Source organism: Anolis carolinensis, chromosome 6 (genome assembly GCF_035594765.1).
Source record: "Anolis carolinensis isolate JA03-04 chromosome 6, rAnoCar3.1.pri, whole genome shotgun sequence".
Taxonomy (NCBI): Eukaryota; Metazoa; Chordata; class Lepidosauria; order Squamata; family Dactyloidae; genus Anolis; species Anolis carolinensis.
In genome coordinates this window covers 26,122,080-26,135,951 of record NC_085846.1, presented here as the reverse complement: position 1 = coordinate 26,135,951, position 13,872 = coordinate 26,122,080, and the positions used below count along the sequence as shown (strand labels likewise).

The window sequence follows — 13,872 nt, the reverse complement described above, 5'->3', positions numbered from 1 at the left end:
GCAACCACATCCCCAATACAACTTTTGGAACCTAGGAGGGGTAACAACACACCCACTCCACAAGAACTGTCCTCTAACCTAAAAGTCCCAGTGCAGACTATGACCCTGGGTACTGGTGGTGATCCAGATTTGCTTGCAACATCTTGACAACTACATTTGTTATCCTGGAACATTATGGGGTGGTCAAATAAATTCCATGATGCAGACTTTGCAATGTATTTGGAAACATTTAGAATAATTTGTCTGCAAGAGACATGGGCTGAAGAAGCTAATTTACCATCTCTTTATGGTTTTAGATCATTCTCAGTGCCAGCTGTAAAAATAAGTTCTAAAGGTCGCGGTAGTGGTGGCCTCACTACACTTATCTCAGTAGAACTGCAAGTCGACATCCAACCCTTAGTTAGTACCTACCCTCAATGCATACAGGCCCTTCTCATTAAGAGCAAGCATTTTGGTGGTTTAATTTGTATAAATGTTTATTTTCCACCTAGGCTATCAAAAAATGGAGGCCCTAACAATGTTTGGTCTAACCTATCTGAAACCCTTACCCTATTAGAAAATCAATACCCCTCCACAAAGGTTCTTCTGTGTTGAGACTTCAATGCCAGAATTGGGGCAGAATTGAAACAGGTGGGGGCGCAAATTTTGGACAAGTCTGCCAGGTTACACCTGTTGCCAAGGTTTCACAAGACTCAAACAGCAACAAATCAGGTAGGAGCTTTTTAGAGATTCTTTCCCTCCATAATTTGCAGTGTCTTAATGGAACCCAATATGATAGAACGCAGGGAGCCTACACCTATGTCACTAACAGAGGAGCTAGCACAATAGATTACATGGTGGCCTCTGCCAACCTGCTCCCAGACATCCAAAATTTTGCAGTCGAAAATAGGGTAGAAAGTGATCATTTCCCTCTGTCACTGATATTTGACTTTGAATTGTACCCACCATCACGGCCCTATCAAAATCTAAATGGAATTCACATGGGAGAGCAGAGAATAAGGTGGTCTGTCAATTTAGATAACTCCCTTCACCACATAATCGAGAGTACTCCTTTTAAAAATCTTCACCAATACATTCTAGACTCCAACTCAGATATTACTTGCCTACCAATCCATCATCCAGAATCTCAGACCTTCATTGGTCTGTAAAATACAATCTAACCCCAACAAAGTGGGAACCAATAGATGGTTTGACTCAGAATGTAGAGGCGCCAGGAAGGCACTGATGGACTACTCTAGACAGGCCCTTAGAAATAAAGACAACAATACAGCTGTTATCCTAGCTTCAATGAAGGTATCTTATAAGGCTCTTATAAAACAGAAAAAAGACATATATGCCAAAGAACAGTGGAAACAACTAGCCTTAGCAGTGACGCAAAAGAATGAGAAACAGTTCTGGGATATAACCTCTAGAGGAATGCATATGGCCAGACCAGTAATACTTGGGCATATTTCATCAGAGCAATGGTTCACTCACTTTAGTGGGCTCTATGGAGCTAACTCCTCAGAGAATAATCCGCCAACTATCTTTGAAATGACCTGTTTGCCCCTCTGGCTGCCAGTGATAATCGCTGAGATAAAGAAGCTGATTGCAGCTCTAGCCTTGGGTAAGGCTCCAGGGGAAAACATGATGCCCCCAGAAATATTTAAAAACTTCCCAGAATGGTGGGCCCCAATATTAGCTAAAGTGTTTACACAAATCAACAACTCGGGATTAATTCCAGAGGGCTGGAAACAGAGCATAGTTGTTCCTATTTACAAGAAGGGTGACAAGCAAGACCCCAACAATTACCGACCCATCAGCCTCTTAGATATTGATTCTAAGTTATATAGCAAACACCTATTAAACAAATTAGAGGATTGGGAATCTGCTAACCACATTATTCACCCTGAACAGGCTGGTTTTAGAAAAGGTCAGAGCACAATTGACCAATGTTTGACTCTGTACTTCCTAGCCCAACAAGCAATCACAGGACCAACTAAACACCTATTTGTAGCCTTTGTTGATTTAGCTGCAACATTCGATTCAATCGACAGAAACTTGTTGTGGCAAAAGTTGACCAACACTAATATAGATAAATGCCTGTTGTTTCTTATTAAGGCACTATACTCTGACACCACAGCTAGAATAAGAGTTGGCACCTCTGGCTCACTAACTGATGCAATTCACACCAGCAAAGGAGTAAAACAAGGCTGTCTGCTGGCACCCACACTCTTTATACTTGAATGATATAATAACAGCACTTTCAGGTCCAGAAATAATAATAATAATAAAACTTTATTTATACCCCGCCACCATCTCCCAAACGGGGACTCGGTGCGGCTTACATGGGGCCATGCCCAGAACAGTACAATATAGCAAAATATAAAAACAACATATCATAATATAATTAAACAATACAATAAATAATCATGTACAGTGCAACACTATATATATATATATATATATATATATATATATATATATATATATATATATATAATCTCTCTCTCTCTCAGGGCAGGCCGCATGAGACACTTAGTTAAAAACTTGGGGTGAGAAAAGGATAAGAATACAACCGCGGAGAACAGGGACATAAGATAGAAAAACAATCTAGAGGATAGATGTTGGGGGGAGTAGGGCGTGGACTACCGTGGTCAAGTCAGACTTCACGAGGTATGGTCGCAGTTGGCGCACAAGTTTGAGTTGTGCGAAAGCCCTCCCGGCCACCGCCGACACCTGAGCCTCAAGCGTCAACGCTGAATCCAGGAGGACCCCCAAACTGCGGACCTGTGATTTCAGGGGGAGTGCAACCCCGTCCAGCACAGGTTGCCACCCAATACCCCGATCAGACGAGCGACTGACCAGGAGAGCCTCTGTCTTGTCAGGATTGATCCTCAGCTTGTTCCTCCTCATCCAGTCCGCCACAGCGGCCAGGCACTGGTTCAGCATCCGAGGGACTTCCTTGGATTCAGATGGAAACGAGTAGTGGATTTGCGTGTCATCCGTGTAGAGATGGCAACGCCCTCCAAAACTCCGGATGACCTCTCCCAGCGGTTTCATGTAGATGTTAAATAGCATGGGGGATAAGATAGACCCTTGCGGGACCCCACAGGTCAAAGGCCAGGGGTCCGAGCAGGTGTCCCCCAGCTTCACCATCTGGGAACGGCCCTCCAGGAAGGACCGAAGCCACAGCAAAACCGTGCCACCGAGTCCCATCCCGGCGAGCCTCCCCAGAAGGATACCATGGTCGATGGTATCGAAAGCCGCTGAGATGTCCAAGAGAACCAGCAGGGTCACACTCCCCCTGTCCAGCTCCCTGCGGAGGTTATCCACCAAGGCGACCAAAGCCATCTCGGTGCTGTACCCAGGCCTGAAGCCAGACTGCGAATGGCCTGGGTACAGAATTCTTCCCACCCTCAGTAGGTTCAAAGAAGATTTCTGTTCTTTTATATGCAGATGATATGGTGTTAGTCTCATTCGCCCAAATAGGTCTAAGAAGGCTACTTACTAAACTAAACTGGGCATATACTGCTCCAAAGAAAAGCTGAACATCAATTATAATAAAACAAAGGTGATGGTGTTCGGAAAAAGACACTCACAGTTCAGATGGTCCATTGGTGGCCATCAGATTGAACAATGCAGGGAATTTAAGTATCTGGGTGTATATTTTTCAGAGACTCTATCATGGAAGCCCCATATAGAACATAGCAGAGAAGTGGCACTAAAATCTTTTTGAGGAATCCTCAGATTTTATAACACAGCAGGGGGCCATCTGGTTGCCCCAGCTCTGAAAATATTCCAGAGCAAAGTTATTGCCCAGATTCTGTACGGCGCCCCAGTCCGGGGATGGGACGATTCACAGATACCAAAATTGGAGGCCATCCAGAATACATTCCTTAAGAAACTGCTAAGACTCCCACCTGGCACTCCAGCAGCCTTGGTCAGAGCAGAGGTTGGTTTACCCTCCATAAGATCCCGCATTCACTTCTCCCTATACAACTATTGGAGAATCATAAAGAATTCCTCAGCTAGGGTTTTCCCAAAGCTATGCTTTGAACATCTATCTGAATGCAAAGTTTGGAGCTCAAAACATCAGAAATTGCTGAAAATATACCCTACCCTGTCTCATGAGCCTTCAATCCTGAGTTCGAGAGAAGTTGCATGAATACATTTATAACCAAGGTATTCAAATGGACAGACAGGCTATTAACTTCTCCAAATTCTCAACATGGTACAAATTATACAAACTCGACCACGAAAGGGCAATGTATCTAACCAACATCACATTCCCTAACCTCAGACAAGCTTTTACAGCTCTACGATTCCAAAGCATGCCCTCAGCAGTGCTGGATGGTAGATACTCGGGCACTCCTTTGGCTAGCCGAATATGCGTATGCGGGGCCTCAGAAATTGAGGACCTGCCCCACTATTTGTTTGCCTGCACTCTATACTCTGCACCAAGAAATAAATTCTTAGGGCCTATTCTATGGTACCTACAATCGAACACGGTTAAAGAAAAGATCTTCTATCTTTTATCTGATACCAACTCCACAATCACGCATAAGGTCTCCCTCTTTACCTTGGCAGCAAATAAAATCAGAGCAAGACTGATTGCAGACATTGCAGTTGACTGCACCGGCGATGCTTTTATCTAGTTTTTAACATGACTGATATTTTATACTGGCTTTTTACCGGTTATATTTTGCAAGCTCTGTTTTATACTCCATGCATCCTGCTTTTAACTGTGGAATTTTATAGGGTTTCTATAGATGCTTGGTTGATATTTTTTCTTATGTTTTTTAAATGACTGATCTTATACATTGGCATTTTACTGGTAATTGTGCAGTTCCCAGCACATGTTGCACTTGTGCTGCTGCACCTCACAATGTATAGTTTACATGTTCTGCTTGCTTCCTATTTTTAAGTGTTGGATTTTACAGTGTTTTGTATAGATGTTTGTTTGTTTGATGTTGTTTCTGTAAATGCATATGACCATTGGTCGGAGCATTAATAAATTGATTGACTGATAGATCTAATGACAAAATAGCTTGAATGGAAGCATATTGAGATTAATAGTCAGTTATTGCATTTAAGGGCTTATCAGAGGTATTTTAATATTTGTGTGTGTGTGTGTGTGTGTGTGTACATACTAGCATATATTACTGTTTGGAAATTACAGTCTAAAATGTAGATCTGGCTAAGGAGTTTGAGCTTATGAAGTAGGGCATTGAACTGCGACTCTGGAGCTGGAATCCCTTCTCCACCATGGAAACCCACTCATAGACCTTAAACATCTCACACTCTCAGCCTGAGTAAAAGGCAAAAACATCCAATTGCTGAATATATCTTGCCAAGAACATTTATTCAGCAGCGATTGGGTGCTTCTGTATTCTTTTCAGGCTGAGAGTGTGACATGGAGAAGTGAGTAAATGCTGGGTTGCTGTGAGTTTTCCAGGCTGTATGGTCATGTTCCAGAAGCATTCCCTCCTGAAGTTTCTACCATATCTATAGCAGACATCCTCAGAGGTTATGAGGTCTGTTGGAAACTAGGTAATTGAGGTTTATATATCTGTGGAATGTCCAGGTTGGGAGAAAGAACTCGTCTGTTTGAGGCAAGTGCGAATGTTGCAATTAGCCAGCTTGATTAGCATTGAATACCCTTGCAGCTTCGAAGCCTGGATGCTTCCTACCTGAATCCGTTGTTGGGAGATGTTAGCTGGCCCTGATTGTTTCCTGTCTGGAATCCCCCTGTTTTCTGAGATTCGTTCTTTATTTACTGTCCTGATTTTGGATTTTTTAAAATTCTGGTAGCCAGATTTTATTCATTTTCATTGTTTCCTCCTTTCTGTTGAAATTGTCCACATGCTTGCAGATTTCAATGGCTTCTCTTTGTAGTCTGACTTAGTGACATGGTGGGAATCCCAACAAAGGATTCCCCCAGGTAGGAAGCAGCCAGGCTTTCAAGCTGCAAGGCTATTCAGTGCTAATCAAGCTGGCCAATTGCAACATTCGTACTTGCCTCCAACAGATAAGAGTTCTTTCTCCCATCCTCAAATATAGAAACCCCACTTGTCTAGTTACCAACAGACCTTATAACCTTTGAGGATGCTTGCCATAAATGTGGGTGAAACGTCAGGAGAGAATGCTTCAGGAACAGGGCCATATATCCCGGAAAACTCACAGCAATCCAGTGATTCCGGCCCGTGAAAGACAACACATTGAGTTAATGATTTCCTCCGAAGTTCTAGAAATTACCAGCAGAGGACAGTAATGCATAATAGCAATTAGGGCAGGAAAGCAATTGGATACAGTTGTCCCTCCACATTGACTTTTAAGGATTTCATTATTCATATCAATTTGATTTAAAGCCTCTCTCTAGGAATCTCTATGTCCTTCAGCATGACTCTGTGGTCAACTTCCTGTAGTAATGCTAGTGATTTCTAGAGTTTTAAAAAGATCAGCACTTGGTGGCTTTGTTGTCGTCATGGCCAGAACAACAATTCCTTTTGGATGCAGATCAAGCCTAAATACTATATGTTCTGGAATTCAGAACCATGAAATGAAATGATGGATATCTTAAAAAGGATTAGGTGCATTTATGAATAAGTGATGAATCTAGCAATGAATGATATCTTAAGGCAATAAACTAAACAGAACTTGATTACTCAGAGGCCGTCTACTTTTTCATGGCAAATGTTGGAGATCGAATATAATCTCCATACATTACTTCTGAATCCATAACAGATGTTTCTATGGAGGCTTGAAAACTCATACTTCAATGTGGCTGACTTTATTAAAATGAGAACTTGCAATGGATTATTTTCCCTTCTGGGGATCATTGATTTTCCTGGGTCATGTCTGGAGGTTTTTGGCAGAAGTCTTGTACAAAAAGTCTTTATCTTTCAAAGTTTGGAAAAAAGAGTTTTTTCTGTCTGTCGCTCTCAAAATCCTCCAACTTTAATGTGCAACTGAACTAAATTAAAATACTAAAACACACACATATGATCAGATTACAACAAGAATTGAATCAATACTAATCTAAAAGCAGTTTGGGAGGAAAGCACAGCATCACAACCTCCTTATCAAAGTATTTCCATCTCTTTGATCATCACCAGCTGCAATAAATCTCACCAATCGAAAGGTTGGCAGTTCGAAACCCAGGTCGGGGTGAGCGCCCAACCTTTGGCCCAGCTCACTGCCCGCCTAAGCAGTTCAAAAACAGCTGTGAGTAGATAAATTAGGGACCGCTCAAGCAGGGTGGTATTTTATAACACCATAAAAAGTAAATACCAGAAATGCCGACAATCAAAGAAAGGAGGAAGTCTGTGATCAGGGCTCTTCGACATGGAGGATGGAGCGACAGCACCCCCCTGTGGTCAGAATCGAGCACAACCTCTAGAATGCCGAAGATGGGAAATGTCTATATATACCTCTATCTGTTGTCTGTCCTGACTGTATAACAGCATTGAATGTTTGTTGTATATATGTTCTGAGTCCCCTTTGGGGTGAGAAAGGCGGAATATGAATGCTGTAAATAAATAAAGGATCATAAAAATGAATGAGCAAGTTAACAATAGTGTGATAGCTGTAGGTTTCCTTCAGTGTAGAGCAGGCATGGGCAAACTGTGGCCCTCCAGGTGTTTTGGACTCCAATTCCTAACAGCCTCAGACCCCTTAAGCAGCTGGGGGGAGGGAAGGAAAGGGCCTGAGGCTGCTAGAAATTGTGGGAGTTGGAGTCCAAAACACCTGGAGGGCCATGTTTGCTCATGCCTGGTATAGATAGTGATCTAATCCATAAATTAAAAAATTATGGTTTTTGCCTTGAATACATTTTAATCAATCTTTAAAGATTTTAACTATTTACTTTTCAATATCATTAATATTTAATTCTATTTTAATGTTTGTATATTTTTTGATTTTAAATTGCATTTCATTCGGTTTTACTGTAAGCTGTTTTGAGTCTCTTTTGTAGAGAGAGAAAGCGGGCATAAATATTGATTTATTATTTACAATATTTATTTTCTGTCCTTCTCAGCCTGAAGGAGACTCAGGGCGGATCACAGAATACATATAAGACAAACATTCAATGCCAATTATAAGAATGACAAGACAACAGATAGAGGTATATATAGGCTTTCCCATCTTTTGGCATCTTTGAAGGTTGTGCTTGGTTCCGACCACCGGAGGGGGGTGGTGTTCCATCTCCTGACAAAGAGCTTTTTTGTTTGTAAATGTCATCTTTTTTCTGATTGAAACGCTGAGCCTAAATACCTCCCTGCTTTAATGCTGTTCCTATTTATCTACTCACATTTGTTTTCAAACTCCTAGGTAGGCAGAAGCTGGGCTAAAGTTCAAGAACTCACCTTGATCCAGGCTTTGAACTCTCAACCTTCTGGTTGGCAAGATTTATTGCAGCTTGGCGATTAATCTGCTGTGCTAAAACCCATCCCCTAAGAAACATAATAGTAATAATAATAATAATAATAATAATAATTTGAAACTGTACAACACTTTTATATAAATTTAATTATTTAATAATAATAATAATAATAATTTTGAAACTGTACAACACTATTAATCATACCAGTAAAGTGTTCCTAAGCTGAATTTATAATTGAGTTTTCTATGGTTTGACAGTGTGTTATATTGCTGAAAAATAATAAATATATAGAAAAATAGATCTAGCACTATACCCCATATGATATCATACTATGACCTCTGCATTTTGATATTAATACCGACACACATTGATTAAAAGGAAATAGAGAAATTTTAACTTAATATAACATTTCTGCTAAAATTGATTTCATTTCCATTTTTATTTAAAGTATTATTTCTTTGATTTTTGTCCGTTACTTGAGAGCCAGTGCAGACCTTGAGATCATCCGGGGAGGTTCTTCTCGTGCTCCCACCACCGTCTCAAGTGCGGCTGGTGGGGACGAGGGAACGAGCCTTCTCGGCAGTGGCCCCCCGGCTCTGGAATGCATTGCCAAAAAAGATCAGGCAATCCCCTACATTATCCAGTTTCCGTAAGGAACTGAAGACCTGGAGGTGTTGGCAGGTTTTTGAGTAATTACATTGGAATACCGCCGATTTCTGGGCCTGAATATATTGCACAAGATTTTTCTAGCCTAAAATGATACATTTTAATATATTGTGTTTATGGTTCCCGTCCCCTTGATCAGGTCATGTAAGTGTTGTTTATTTCTATAATTGTATTTTTATTTTGCTTAATAATGTGTTATTATGTTGCTATGTAATGTTTGTGTTGTTTTTATGATTGGAAACTGCCCTGAGTCCCATCCGGGAGATAGGGCGGTATATAAAGAAAGTTTTATTATTATTATTATTATTATTATTTCCGGTTGCTTGAGTTCTGGTTAAATGGGAGTTAATGTATTTATTTAGCCTTCAAACAATTAGCACAGCCAAGGTCCCCCTGGGGGAGAAGAGCGGTATATAAATAAAATAAATAAAAGGCTAGATACATTTCTTTGGGAATGATCATTCCATCGCGCGCCCCCTTGCGGCGCAAACGTGTTACTACGCCTTGCTGTTTTCGCTCAGCTGTTTCTATCGGAAGAGCCTGCCCTTGCATAACAGCGGAGAGAGAAACGTCGAAGGGGTTCCCTTAGTTTTTTTTTAGTTTTTTTTTTTTGCATGCTTCATGTGCCTCTCTCTTTTACCCATCCGCTTGGTTCTGTCGTCTCATTGAAGCGTCGTCGCTTTGACAGGCCACGCACACGCCGTGTTATTAACAACAACTGAGGAAGCCTCCTGCTCCACTCAGAAGCCAGCAGGTCCCATGGTGTAATGGTTAGCACTCTGGACTTTGAATCCAGCGATCCGAGTTCAAATCTCGGTGGGACCTCGTGGACATTTTTGCCTGGCAGGGGGCAATCGATTTGGGAGTCTCTTGGGAGTAAGCTTGAGATTGCCGGGGCCGACCAAAGCGAGGGAGGGGTGCATTTTGGGCTTGTGGAAGGAAGGCGGTGCGCATGCGTGGTCCTCGCTTTGGAAGGGCAAGCGAGGAGAGAAACCCAAGGAGGCAGCCAAAAGGGAAGGCTCTCTTCGGTTTCATTGGTTCGTGCGGATGGAACGCTCAGCTGTGCGCACTGCTATTGGCTAAGACGCGCAGGCGAGGGGGCAGAAGAGGATTTCTGCGGCATCAGTTTTGGATTCAAAGGGCAGTTGTGTTATTGCCGATATCTCGCTCACATTGCCCTTGTCTCAGGTCGTCCAGATTTTTCTTCCTTTCTTATTTGAAATTAAGGCAACCAGCACCGTCCCCATCGTCCAATAGAAAGCAGGGACCACGCAAGATATTTTCTACATTTATATCCCGCCTTTCTCACCCCGAAGGGGACTCAGAGCGGCTTACAGATTATATATACAGTAGAGTCTCACTTATCCAACATAAACCGGCCGGCAGAACGTTGGATAAGCGAATATGTTGGATAATAAGGAGAAATTAAGGAAAAGCCTATTAAACATTAAATTAGGTTATGATTCTACAAATTAAGCACCAAAACATCATGTTATACAGCAAATTTAACAGAAAAAGTAGTTCAATACACAGTAATGCTATGTAGTAATTACTGTACTTACGAATCTAGCACCAAAATATCATGATGTATTGAAAACATTGACTACAAAAATGCATTGGATAATCCAGAACGTTGGATAAGCGAGTGTTGGATAAGTGAGACTCTACTGTACATACAATATTTTATATTATTAGCTTTGCACAATATTAGCATTACATATTACTATATTGTACCATACCACTATACTGTAATATTATTAGTAATATTATATGTCATATATAATATATAATTAATATTATCATATTGTATTATTAGTAGTAGTATTATATTATAATTATAATATTGTTATCAATATTATATGTATATACAATATATTGTATTATATATTATTGTGTGTGTGTGTGTGTGTGTATCTATCTATCTATCTATCTATCTATCTATATACTGTACAGACAATGGTTCCTAAATCAAAAGCTCATCTCCTTTTAAGATTGGAAAAAATCCCTGATATACCATCTCTGCCAATAAAAGTGTAATTATAAGAACGGAAGCAATAATAATGTGCCTAAATATCCTAAAGGCACCTGATCCCACATGATCTTGAAAGCTAAGTAGGGTCAGCCCTGGTTAGTACTTGGATGGGAGACTGCCAGATGTTGCAAGGCTATATTTCTGAGGAAGGAACTGGCTTCTGAGTATACATTTCTGAGCATTCCTTGCCTAAGAAAACCCTGTGAAATCCCTGGGGTTGCCATACAGCAGCAAGCCACTCAAAAGAACATTGTGTCTTCAAGTCATAAGTGTTCCCAAGGTGAATCTATAATTGAGTTTTCTAGGGCTTGAGAGTGTGTGATATGCTAAGGTCATGCAGTGGGTTTCCATGGTGGAAGCGAACTGTGATCTCTAAAGTCATAGTCTCAAACCATTACACCACACTGACTCTCCTGATTTTGTGTTGTTGAAGGCTTTCATAGCTGGAATCACTGGGTTGTTGTGAATTTTCCGGGCTGTATGGCCATGTTCCAGAAGCATTCTCTCCTGATGTTTCGCCCACATTTATGGCAGGCACCCTCAAAGGTTGTGAGGTCTGTTGGAAACTAGGCAAGTGGGGTTTATATATCGGTGGAAGAAAGATCTCTTTGTCTGTTTGAGGCAAGTGTAAATGTTGCAATTGGCCAGCTTGATTAACCTGGCTGTTTCCTGCCTGGAGAATCCTTTGTTGGGAGGCGTTAGCTGTCCCTGGTTGTTTCCTGTCTGGGATTCCCCTGTTTCCTCAGTGTTGTTCTTTATTTACTGTTCCGATTTCAGAGCTTTTTTAATACTGGGTAGCCAGATTTTGTTCATGTTCATGGTTTCCTCCTTTCTGTTGAAATTGTCCACTTGCTTGTGGATTTCAACTCGTGTGATTGCTGATTTGAAGGAAAATGAAGCAATTGGAGGTTCCAGTTTAAGATTAAGAGGAATATGTATGTCTTGGAATTATTCTGTTTTCTTTCCATGTGGATGTATTAAAGGTGAGGAGTCAGATGAGGGCTCTCTGGTGGGTTCTCCCATCTCTTCCAAGATTTTAGGAGGGTTGCTTCCCAATGGCTGGGAATCAAGAGCTTGGAGGTGTCATTTAGGTTTCCTGCTTATATGTTTTTCCTAGAATCATAGCGTTGGAAGAGACCTCATGGGCCATCCAGTCCAACCCCCTACCACGAAAATTGCATTCAAAGCACTCCCAACAGATGGCCATCCAGCCTCTGCTTAAAAGCCTCCAAAGAAGGAGCCTCCACCACACTCTGGGGCAGGGAGTTCCACTGCTGAACAGCTTGCTCTCACAGTTAGGAAGTTCTTCCTAATGTTCAGGTGGAATCTCCTTTCCTGTGGTTTGAAGCCACATCCTGTCTAGATGTCGGATATAAAGCAAATTATCGTTATTATATTTCACTCCTGATGAAGAGCACACCATGGATCAAAGGTAAAAGGTATTTAGAGAATAATTATGGTATTTCATTGAACCTGCAGCTGTTTTCTGTCGAAGTTGTACTGAGCAAGGGCAGTAGTCTTTATATTTCAAGTGTCAGGTTCTGGCCACATGGGGACACTGTCCTCCAAAAAGCTTCACCTTTTGAGATGTACAGGAGCTACAGTACTTCTAATTCTTATGGTAGAAGATGCCCCAAGGATGTTTTCCACCCAGGTGAACACAATCCAGTACTGAAGAAAGATAATGTCTGGAGGAAAGCAATGCTTAAGTAAGCAAAGTGTCAGTCCAGTTTCAATAAGATATAAGAAGGATACTAGAACCTTTCAGATTGCTTCCTGTACCTGAGGATGCGTCTACATCAGGCATGGGCAAACTTTGGCCCTCCAGGTGTTTTGGACTTCAACTCCCGCCATTCCTAACAGCCTCAGACCTTTCCCTTTTCCCCCTCAGCTGCTTAAGTGCAGTTTAAGATAATGTTAACTACCTTTTCCCACAGGTTTTGGAAAATATATCCAACCATGATTTCTAAAAATTGCTGTGAGTGACCTTGTTGCTTCTTGGACTGTCAGGAAATCTTCAAAAGAATCCAGACTCAAACAGGAAAAGCCTAGAAGCCTAAATCCCTTTAAGAGAGATTATTCCATTCTGACATGGATTGCAAGGTAGGAAGCTTTGTTTAAGTGGGTCAGCTGGCTTTCAGAAGCAAACTCAATCCAAGGGTGGCTGGCAGTTAAAAAAAAACCAAGACAACCCAAAAGGATGGATACTTCCAGCTTTTATGGCAAAATGCATGTGCATTTGTGCATTATTTTTAGATGAGAAAGACAGAGGGTGCATCTGCACTGTTAAATTAATGCAGTATGACACTACTTTAAAGTGCCATGGCTAAACGCTGGAAGTTATAGTTTGGTGAGACACCAGCAGTCTTTGCAGAGAAGCCTAAAGATCTTGTAAAACTTAAACCTCTATAATTCCACAGCATTGAGCCATGGATGTTAAAGTGGTGTCAAACTGCATTAATTCCACAGTGTAGATGCACCCACAGAGACAGTATGTATAAGAGAGAGAATCAATCTTCCCATCCCTCCCTTTAAAATAGGCACTTGAAAACTAGCGTTGTGCAATCCAGTAAACTTTGACTCGGTTTGTGTCCCAGCTTTCAATTGGGCTTCCAATCCGCCTTTTGGGAGCCTCCCAAAATCAGGAGGGCAGATATCTGTTCTCACTCTGGGGTTCGGAGAGTAGGTTGGGATCCAGTCTGTTTTAGTGTCGAGCTGATTTTTGTACAGAGAGGGAGCTTCCCATTACGTGCTCCCAAAGGTAATGAAAGTATGGATGCAATGAAGGAAAACAGATCTGTGCACAACTCTA

At 41.4% G+C, this 13,872-nt stretch overlaps 1 non-coding gene across 1 annotated transcript; it reads left to right on the top strand.

Moving 5' to 3' along the window:
• The first annotated feature begins 9,781 nt into the window (after nucleotides 1-9,781).
• On the top strand, nucleotides 9,782-9,853 carry trnaq-uug (transfer RNA glutamine (anticodon UUG)). The gene has a single exon. It is a non-coding gene; the product is annotated as a tRNA-Gln (tRNA).
• The last annotated feature ends 4,019 nt before the right edge of the window (nucleotides 9,854-13,872 follow it).